Genomic DNA, 9,161 nt, shown 5'->3' on the forward strand with positions numbered 1-9,161 from the left:
TTCTTTTATCAATTCAGCACAATCAGATGTAAATTAAAGTACAAATAGCCTGATTTCTAATCTATGCAAGAGGGTGATTTTAATTAACTGAACAAAGGCCAATTCTTTTGGCTAATGTGATATTTGCAGTGTGGAACATCAAACACCCAAAGTCTGCGAACGGCTCCAGCTCATTTCATGTTGCTACAGTAATTATCAGTGAGAAGCAACCTCTTCATGAACCAGAATCAACAGAGAAAACATCTTTGTTGAGACCAAAAGCTGTGGTTTAAATCAGAAAGACCTGTTACTGATGATCTGAAATCCACATCTGTCCAAACAAATAAACTAAAAATGACAAGAAAGACAAATTCAACACATTTTTCTTCATTTTAACAGCTTACACATTTTAACCTCCCCCTCCCCCCTCCCCCCTCAGAATTATTATTATTTTCCACCAAATATTCAAAAGAAATACAATATTACTCCAAACGTAAGAATGTTAAAGTAGATAACGTAGGAAATAAGAAGCAGCACAACTGTTTTCAACATTGATAATAATAAGAATCATTTCTTGAGCACCCAATATAAAGCATTGTGTGTGCAGGCATTTCAGTGAACATCTTTTATTTACACTCATCACACATGATTATATAACAAGGCTTCACTCGAGTTTTACCAATTAATCCAGCAGGCAAGAGATTGTTTCTCAGAGTTCTGTGACCTAAATAGACAACCCACTGTAAAATATCACAATAAGTGTAAGTCAGCTGACTAATCAGTGAAATTGCTATTTAATTGAAATGGTTATATAAAATGTGAAAGCATTATTTATTTGTTTATATAGTACTACCTAACAATAATGTAAGGGTGGTCTCCCTACAGTGGTTCATGCTAGGATTGCAAAGGGACTAAAGAAACGTTGTCAGCACGATCATATAAAACATGTACATTTCTATTCTGTTACCACCCACTGCCACTTATACCAATGACAGAAATAAGCACAGGTACAATAGCTAAATATGTGGGAGAGAGTTGCTATTAAGTGACTATATTGTATTGCAATAGGTAGCACTTCAAAGTTAATATTGAAATAAGACTAGTTAATACACATAATTAATTATTGAAATGGTTTAATAACAAAATTCGGTTATGGTTACACTTTAATTGGTTACAAAATAGATGAAGGATGGTAAAACATATAGTTAATTGTCCCCACCATGTAAAATATTACCTGAGATGGGAAAAGAAAGGGGGAGATAGAGAGAGGGAGAAAAAGGGGGAGAGGGCAAGGCCCCGAGAAGAGAGCTCCAGCAAAGGAAAGAGCCAACAAAGAAAAGCCTGCAGAGAGAAAGAGACAGAGCAAAATTTACAGTCTTCTTTTATCCCTTCCTTGACCATGTGACTGAAACCCAAATGTGAGACATTAAAACTGACCAATCAGCAGACTACAGCTTCACCCACTGTATACACATGTTGGCCTACAGGCCTTGATCAATATCAGCATGATATCAGGAAAACAGAAGTCTTTGATAATTTGTTTTACCCTACAATATGAGTACTTTTAATAAAATACATTTGTTCTTTATTTGCATTAATTCACGTTAGCAAATAGAACTTATCATTTAAAAAAATTTGATTAGCAGATGTCAAAATTTAAACAGATTCATATAATGCTGTAGAAATTTTAGAAGTGCTGCTTGTTTAACTATTGTAGTTAACTAATATTAGCAATCCATTAGCATGAGCCTCTCTGATTAATATGAGTCAACAAAAAGGTTAAAAAAGAAGGTTAGGTTAGGATATTATGACCATATTTACATGGAAAGAATCCCAATCCAAGTGAAACTTGACAGAACAAGAAGAATTTCTCCTAGGAAATATAAATCAGCCTTGGCATGAAGAACAGAAAGCTTGTTCTAACATGAGATGAATCTCTGTGCTGATACCTGAAAAACACCACAGTATCTTAGTTTGTAACAGAGTGATGACCAGTATGCTTTGATAAACTCATGTAGCTGTAAACCAACACGATTAAGCTCATGTTCAATCATATACTGCGTTATGTCAGGAAACAGTTCATCGCACATGCAACATAAAGTGAGAAAGATTTTCATATTACCATTCTTAATCCATTCATTTCAGGCATGCAATTTGTCACTTTCATGATCCACAGCAGACTCTGTGGAAATATAAATTATATTTTAATAAAATACAGAAATGGATACAGAAATCTTTACAAACAAATAGCCCATAGATTCATATATATTATCAAATGTCTTCATCGGTTAATTAAATGAACAAACAGCCAAGTTATTCTCACCATGTGAGTGATCCAGAAGTTTTCTCAGCTCTCGCAGAGTCTGCGTAAGGTTTCTCACTCTGTGATATAGGTACATGTTCTCCTCTCTCAAAGTGTGAATTGTATCTTGAAGCTCGTATGAAAAGCTAGTCTGTGGTATTAAACATATGGCCAACAAAACAAGAGCCAGATGCATTGAGTGCATTCAGTGAAATAACGATTGTGTGGCCATGAACAAAAAAAGAGCTTAGAGCTACTGCCTGCAGTTAGAAATCAATCCAATTCTCATGCACCATTTATTTTGGTTGCAATACAAGATGTAACACTGTTCTACATGGAGACAAGTTGTTAAACTTTTGTGAAAGAAAACTGGTTAGAAAGCCTCAAAATGTTACTTCTTTCATGTCAGGTATTTGTCTCAACAGATTTGTTGTACTTTAGTGGCCTTTTATTTAACTCTTCGGCAGACTCAAGCTGGTTTATACTCTAGTGAATATTTTTCATATTTAAAAGTCTGTTTCTGTATAAATACCCTATATAAATAATAAAATAAAATGTTATTGCTCATCAGGGGCAATTAATCAATTAGTCACACACATGATGAAAGTTGTCACAATGGCATAGATGGAATGGTGCATCTCAAAACAGTATGTTTGAGAGTCATCAACTCGATCTGTGGAAATAATGCTGGAGCGCACTGGGGAAAAAACAGAGAACTCAGTCTCATATGAGAGGAGAACTCTGAATTCAGAGTAGCGCGGTCATAGGCGACCCTTCTTGGAAAAGGGGAGCGCTGCTAAACTACAATGAAAATCGCCCAAATAGCCCCTCATGTTGAGGGAAGCGATGCTTGAAGTGTATAAACAAATACACACTGGCCAAATGGAGCCCAAGAAACCAAGATCTAATCATCTCAAGAAAGGGAAAGAGGCAGAGTGCCTAACCCTTACCGTTCAGGATTTTCAGAAAGTGCGCAGTCTTGCGTGCACACTTACCACATACGTGGATTTTAGAAAGTGTGCAAAGTGTTCACATGCACACTGACCACCATGTGGTTTACAGAAAATACACAGAGCTTAGCGTGTGTACCTAAAAGGTTACTAAGCATCACAGAGGTGCAGAACAACATGGGAGAGGCAAGCTCAAATTTTACAAACCTCTGGCGAGGGGAGCGTCACTTGAGGCAGCAAATACAAGAAGACTTCAGTAACTGCCACATCCACGTCCCGCTGGATGCAGGGCCAGATTAACACTTTGTTGTACCCTGGGCAACAATATTCAAGGGCCCCATCATCACGCCCCCAGAATCAACATAATATGGTCATATACAGAATGTATTACTGTAATAAACAGTAAATATACTCAATACTTCAAATTCTAACTGTCATCAGGTGTATTTTGATTTACAAATATTTAAATGCTCATAGAACTACAAATGCACTACTATGTCCCCTATCAAAGACATTCACTCACATATGATGCTATGAAAACAAAACTCATCAGCATTTGTATAATCTGGTAAAATTGACCCACTACATTGAGAGGGAGGGAAATATCCTCCATTTTCACAAAAATGAATAAATAAGCAACCACTTTCAAACCATTGTTTATTAAACAACATTTATTCCCAATAGAAATGTATTGAATTGATAGAGCTATAACAGAAGACCACAGACAACACATCAAGAAACAATTTGGTTCTCAGCTCATTTTAAGCAGAAATCACCCTGACAGGGTGACCCCGTTTCCCCAGAATTCAACAAGGCAATCAAGTTATTAGTCCAACAAACAATTTGAAATCTGCCAGTTATCCCTCCACAACAATTTACAGCATTTTAATGAAGCTGGCACCTCAAGGAAAAAATAAATAAATAAAATGCAGTATCACGATTATCTGCTTATAAACATTTTTATCCTAAGCTCATTTTAACTTGTTTTAAAATAGAACAACAACATATCACAGCACAATTAACCAGTTAAACATTTTTGCTACATAAACATTTAAAAATCTGTCAATTTCTCTGAAGAAGACAAGACAGAAATAAATGCTACATAATCTGGCAAAACACACATTTTTAGTCCTAAATAATGACGAAGTGCATGTTTGAATTTGAAATGATCTTCGCTCTCGGGGCTGTAAACGTAAGCTGGCAGTGTAGAAAAGTCCTGGCTACCTGAGTTGTCCTCGTCATTGACGGAAGCTGACTTAACAGATCTGTCGGCAACATTAACAGGAGTTTAGAAATTACATATTTTAGGTATATACTTTCAATTTTCTATGTTTCTGATGTCCTTTTCCTTTTTTAATTTCCGCTTCGCGCTCCCACTTGGCTTCTCCATGTCAGATTTTTTTCTGTTGTAGCAACGCCTGACGTAACCCGCTCCGGCGTAACATTTGACCCGCCTCATGCGGACTGACCAATGAGGAGAGGGTCTTAACTTGAGGCCCTCTCTTCATTGGTCAGTCCGCATGAGACTGACTCTCAACCGCTCAGAACTCACGTTCAAAGTCATAGGCAGCGCAGCGTCTCTCTGTGCAGCGCAAAAGCCCGTGTTGACAGTTTGTTTAATATAAAGCGGGAGATTACCAGATACAGTATTTTGCTCGTGCCCTAGCTGCCCTGGGCCCTTTAGAGGTCTTGGACCCCTGGGCAATTGCCCAGTTGCCCGTATGGTTAACCCGGCCCTGGCTGGATGCAACAGCACAACTAAGTGGCCAGGAGACCCCTCAGGGTGACCTGGCCAGACATCCATGAAATTCCCTGCAGTGCTGTGCCAGGCCTGATGATCAAAGAGGCTCCCCGCAGGAACCTATGATCTCAACCACCTAATACCGGAAAATGAAGCCGGACGGCTTGGTGCTTACAAGTGTTTAGTAAAGACTGTTACTGAGCACTGCGAAGGAAACTCACAGAGTTTATTAGCAGAAACATAACCACCAGCAATTTAATACACATAAGTATACACAGAAAGGGTCACATACTTACCCACCCTCCTGCGCTGGAGCCTCGCTCAAGGGGCGCCTCCTTTTAATCCGGAACATCAGTAAGGTGGTTGCTATGAACCAGCCAATAACATTATAGGTCCAGCATAGGAGACTGTTATGTGAGAGGTTTCCACCTAACCTCGATCAGGTGGAGAGCTGGTGGTAACAGGGGAACTAGGAAGCGGAGGATAAAAGCAGAAGTTAAAAATCCATAAAGGGAACAAGTATCGGTATTGCTCTGTTTCAGACCAGAATGCTGCCTTGTCTGGATCACATCCCTTAGGTTCTGCTTACCTCCTTGTGACCCACGATTCCTCTTACCCTTGCCCGCAGGTAGGAGGAAGCGCGAGTCACGACACTAGCCTTCTCTGCCTGTCTTTGATTCTCAGATCGTATTTCTTGAAGGGGCTTAGAAGACAAGGAGGAAGATTAAGAGAGGATGTCTCCCCCACAGAAAGAAAGCTCTTTCTACAGCTTCACCTCCAGCTCTACATACGCAGGGCATGAGAACTGAGCATTGAGGAGAATTGAGAACTGAGGCTCAGCCTCAGCTTCTTCACCATCCTAAAATATCTCCTGCCTTTCCTGGATGAAAACTAATGGAGAGCACTAACCTCAGTATCAGAAAGTGTTAAAGATATAACATAATCCTCCCGAGGCTCTCTCTCGTCTGCCGCCATTAAGAGAGCGAAAGGGAAAGTCCCTCTCTAAACCTTTCAGATAGATCCACCTGTATTATCATGAGCTCATTCTCTTCCTTGCCTCAGCAGCGGCGGGCCCTGAACCGCGGGTAGTAGATGGCTGCTTTTTTTTTTTGGGGAACGAGAGACTAACGAGAGCGGAGCTTTTTCATTGAAAAAACACTCACAATTCATGCAGATTGCCTCCTCAAAGACATCGCATGCATGCTTTTCACCCAAACAAATGACGCAAAGATTGTGTGTGTCATCGGGTGTCAAATAACGCCGACACGGATGCACACATTGTCTAAACGCTTGCTAGTAGTCGGCATGATAGACAGAGGAAGATCGCTCTTACCAGTTCTTTCAGATGCACGCTTTAAACAGAACATTTAGTGAAGACGAAGAAGAGAATGACGTGTTCTCCCAGTGCCTGTTTATAGTCGCACCGGTAGTGACATCAGAGGCTGTCGTAGGTCAACTAGTTGGTGTTTTTCAATGTATGCTTCAGACATGGGTCATGACGGGGTGTTCCCCATAGTGACCCCTAGAGGACGCAGTTCGAAGTTCCCTTGAAAGGGAACTACAGTACTTGGCTTGCTCACACTGTACAAAAAGAATTACTTTTATTGTGTAAGGGGTAGGTTTAGGGTTGGGGTAGGTGTAGATGTTAATAAATCACATTCTAATAGGTAGAAATTTCAATTTATTGTTAACTTCCTGTTTTTGCTGTATCCTTCTAGCCACAACCAGAGCCATTGAGAAACATGCTGAGGAATGCAGAAGTAAAGCGTGTAAAGGAGCTACCACTGATCTATAATAGTGAACATATTCAATTCAATTCAAGTTTATTTGTATAGCACTTTTTACGATACAAATCATTACAAAGCAACTTTACAGAAAATTACGTTTCTACAATATTTAGTTGTAGCTTATAAGTGGTTACTGTCAGTTTGTGCGCATATGAGGATTTTTCAGAAAAAATTAATACAGGACGTAGTCAGCCAGATGATTAACATTATTAACAGCAGTAATTATATGATGCAGTCACACTTGTAGCAATATTTGTTAGTTCTGTTTGTTGATTCAGGGTTAGCATCATCTGGGGTCCTCTGAGGGGTCAGCATCATCTCTTCTCAGGTGTTTTGGATCCAGACTGGAGCTTGTGTAAATCCTGGTTAGCAAAACATAGAAACATATAGAGACATAATTAGCATAGCTGCTGTTCCAACAAAGTAAAATTAATTAGTTTAACCCAAGCTAAAGAATAAAAATGTGCAGTTGATCAGATACAACTACAGTCATAATTTAAGAGAAACATTATTCTGAAAAATGATTGGCGAAAGAAATGCATTTTTAATATAGATTAAAACAGAGAGAGTGTGTCTGAACCCTGAACATTCTCAGGAAAGCTATTCCAGAGTTTGGGAGCCAAATGTGAAAAAGCTCTACCTCCTTTAGTGGACTTTGCTATCCTAGGAACTACCAAAAGTCCAGAGTTTTGTGACCTTAGGGTGCGTGATGGATTATAACGTGGTATGAGGCTAGTTAGGTACGCAGGAACTAAACCATTTAGGGCCTTATAGGTAAGTAATGATAATTTGTAACTGATACGGAACTAAATAGGTAGCCAGTGCAGAGACTGTAAAATTGGACTGTCATATTTTCTTGACCTAGTAAGGACTCTAGCTGCTGCATTTTGGACTACCTGTAGCTTGTTAATTGAAGATGCAGGACAACCACATAGGAGTGCATTACAATAGTCCAGTCTAGAGGTCATGAATGCATGAACTAACTTTTCTGCATCAGAAACAGGTAACATGTTTTGTAGCTTGGCAATGTTTCTAAGATGGAAGAATGCAGTTTTTGTAACATCGGAATTATGATTATAATTTGTTATAAGTTGCTGTCTAATATAACACCCAGATTTTTGACTGTAGAGGAAGTAACAGTGCATAAATCTAGTTGCAAATTTTAATCTACAAGATTCTGTGTACTGTTTTATTTTATTTTTTTTGGTTCAATAATTAATATATCTGTCTTATCTTACTGTAATAAAGAGAAAATTATTGGTCATCCAATCTTTTACATTTTTAACACACTCTGTTTGCTTAGATAATTTAAATGTTTCATCTGGTCTCATTGAGATATATAGCTGAGTATCATTAGCATAACAGTGGAAACTAATCCCTTATTTTCTAATAATATTACCAAGGGGCAACATGTATATTGAAAATAGGAGGGGACCTAGGACGGATCCTTGTAGCACTCCATATTTTACTGGTGATAAATGAGATGACTCCCCATTTAAATAAACAAAATGGTAGCGATTAGACAGGTAGGATCTAAACCATCTTAGAGCCTGCCCTTGAATACCTGTATAGGTTTGTAATTAATCTACCTGTATAGGTTTGTAATTGATCTATGAGTATGTCATGATCTATGGTGTCAAACGCCCACTTTTGCTCTGCAGAGACCTAAGTCTCCAGGGGTGCTTCTCAATATCCCTCCTCGTCTCCTCGCTCCTCCGTCCTCCATCCTATGACCCGGAAACCGATCAAGCACAGCCATCTTGAAGGACATCTCAATTCTCTAATTGCACCACGAGGAGGCGAGGAGGTAGGAGGCTTCATTAGGAGCAATAAGCGAGGATAACCCAGTGTATCCTATGCGGAAGTCTTTTATCGACTTAACGTGACGCACGTATAAATTCTCTTCCCCCTTCTCATCTGCTGTAATAATTTTTATTTATATTTTACCTTTTCACTTCAAATAAACTATGCATGTCATATATTTCAAAAAGGGCATCTTGCTTTATTAATATTTATTATGAATGTCTTAATTAACAAACTTTAACAACATAAGGGCAGATCCCTTTAATCACAGCTGATGACACTTTGAAGTAAGGCTGAAGGGAGTGAGGATAAATCATTTCACTTGATTCAAGTCCTCCATCCTTACGTCTTTTCCTTGCATCCTTCCCTCGCATCCTGAAGAGGTGGAGCTAAGACACGAGTAAAGGAAGCGAGGAAAGGAAACAAGGATGCACAAATAAGAATTGAGAAGCACCCCATATCATTTCACTTGATTGAAGTCCTCCATCCTCACGTCTTTTCCTTGCATCATTCCCTCGCATCCTGAAGAGGTGGAGCTAAGACACGAGGAAAGGAAGCAAGGAAAGGAAACGAGGATGCACAAATAAGAATTCAGAATT

At 39.0% G+C, this 9,161-nt stretch overlaps 1 long non-coding RNA gene across 1 annotated transcript; it reads right to left on the reverse strand.

Moving 5' to 3' along the window:
* Positions 1–1,169: 1,169 nt before the first annotated feature.
* LOC127987824 (uncharacterized) lies at positions 1,170–2,677 on the reverse strand. The gene is made up of 3 exons (XR_008161447.1): positions 2,303–2,677; positions 2,102–2,161; positions 1,170–1,928 (listed from the first exon to the last, which is right to left on the reverse strand). It is a non-coding gene; the product is annotated as an uncharacterized LOC127987824 (long non-coding RNA).
* Between the last annotated feature and the right edge of the window lie 6,484 nt (positions 2,678–9,161).

Source organism: Carassius gibelio, chromosome A5 (genome assembly GCF_023724105.1).
Source record: "Carassius gibelio isolate Cgi1373 ecotype wild population from Czech Republic chromosome A5, carGib1.2-hapl.c, whole genome shotgun sequence".
Taxonomy (NCBI): Eukaryota; Metazoa; Chordata; class Actinopteri; order Cypriniformes; family Cyprinidae; genus Carassius; species Carassius gibelio.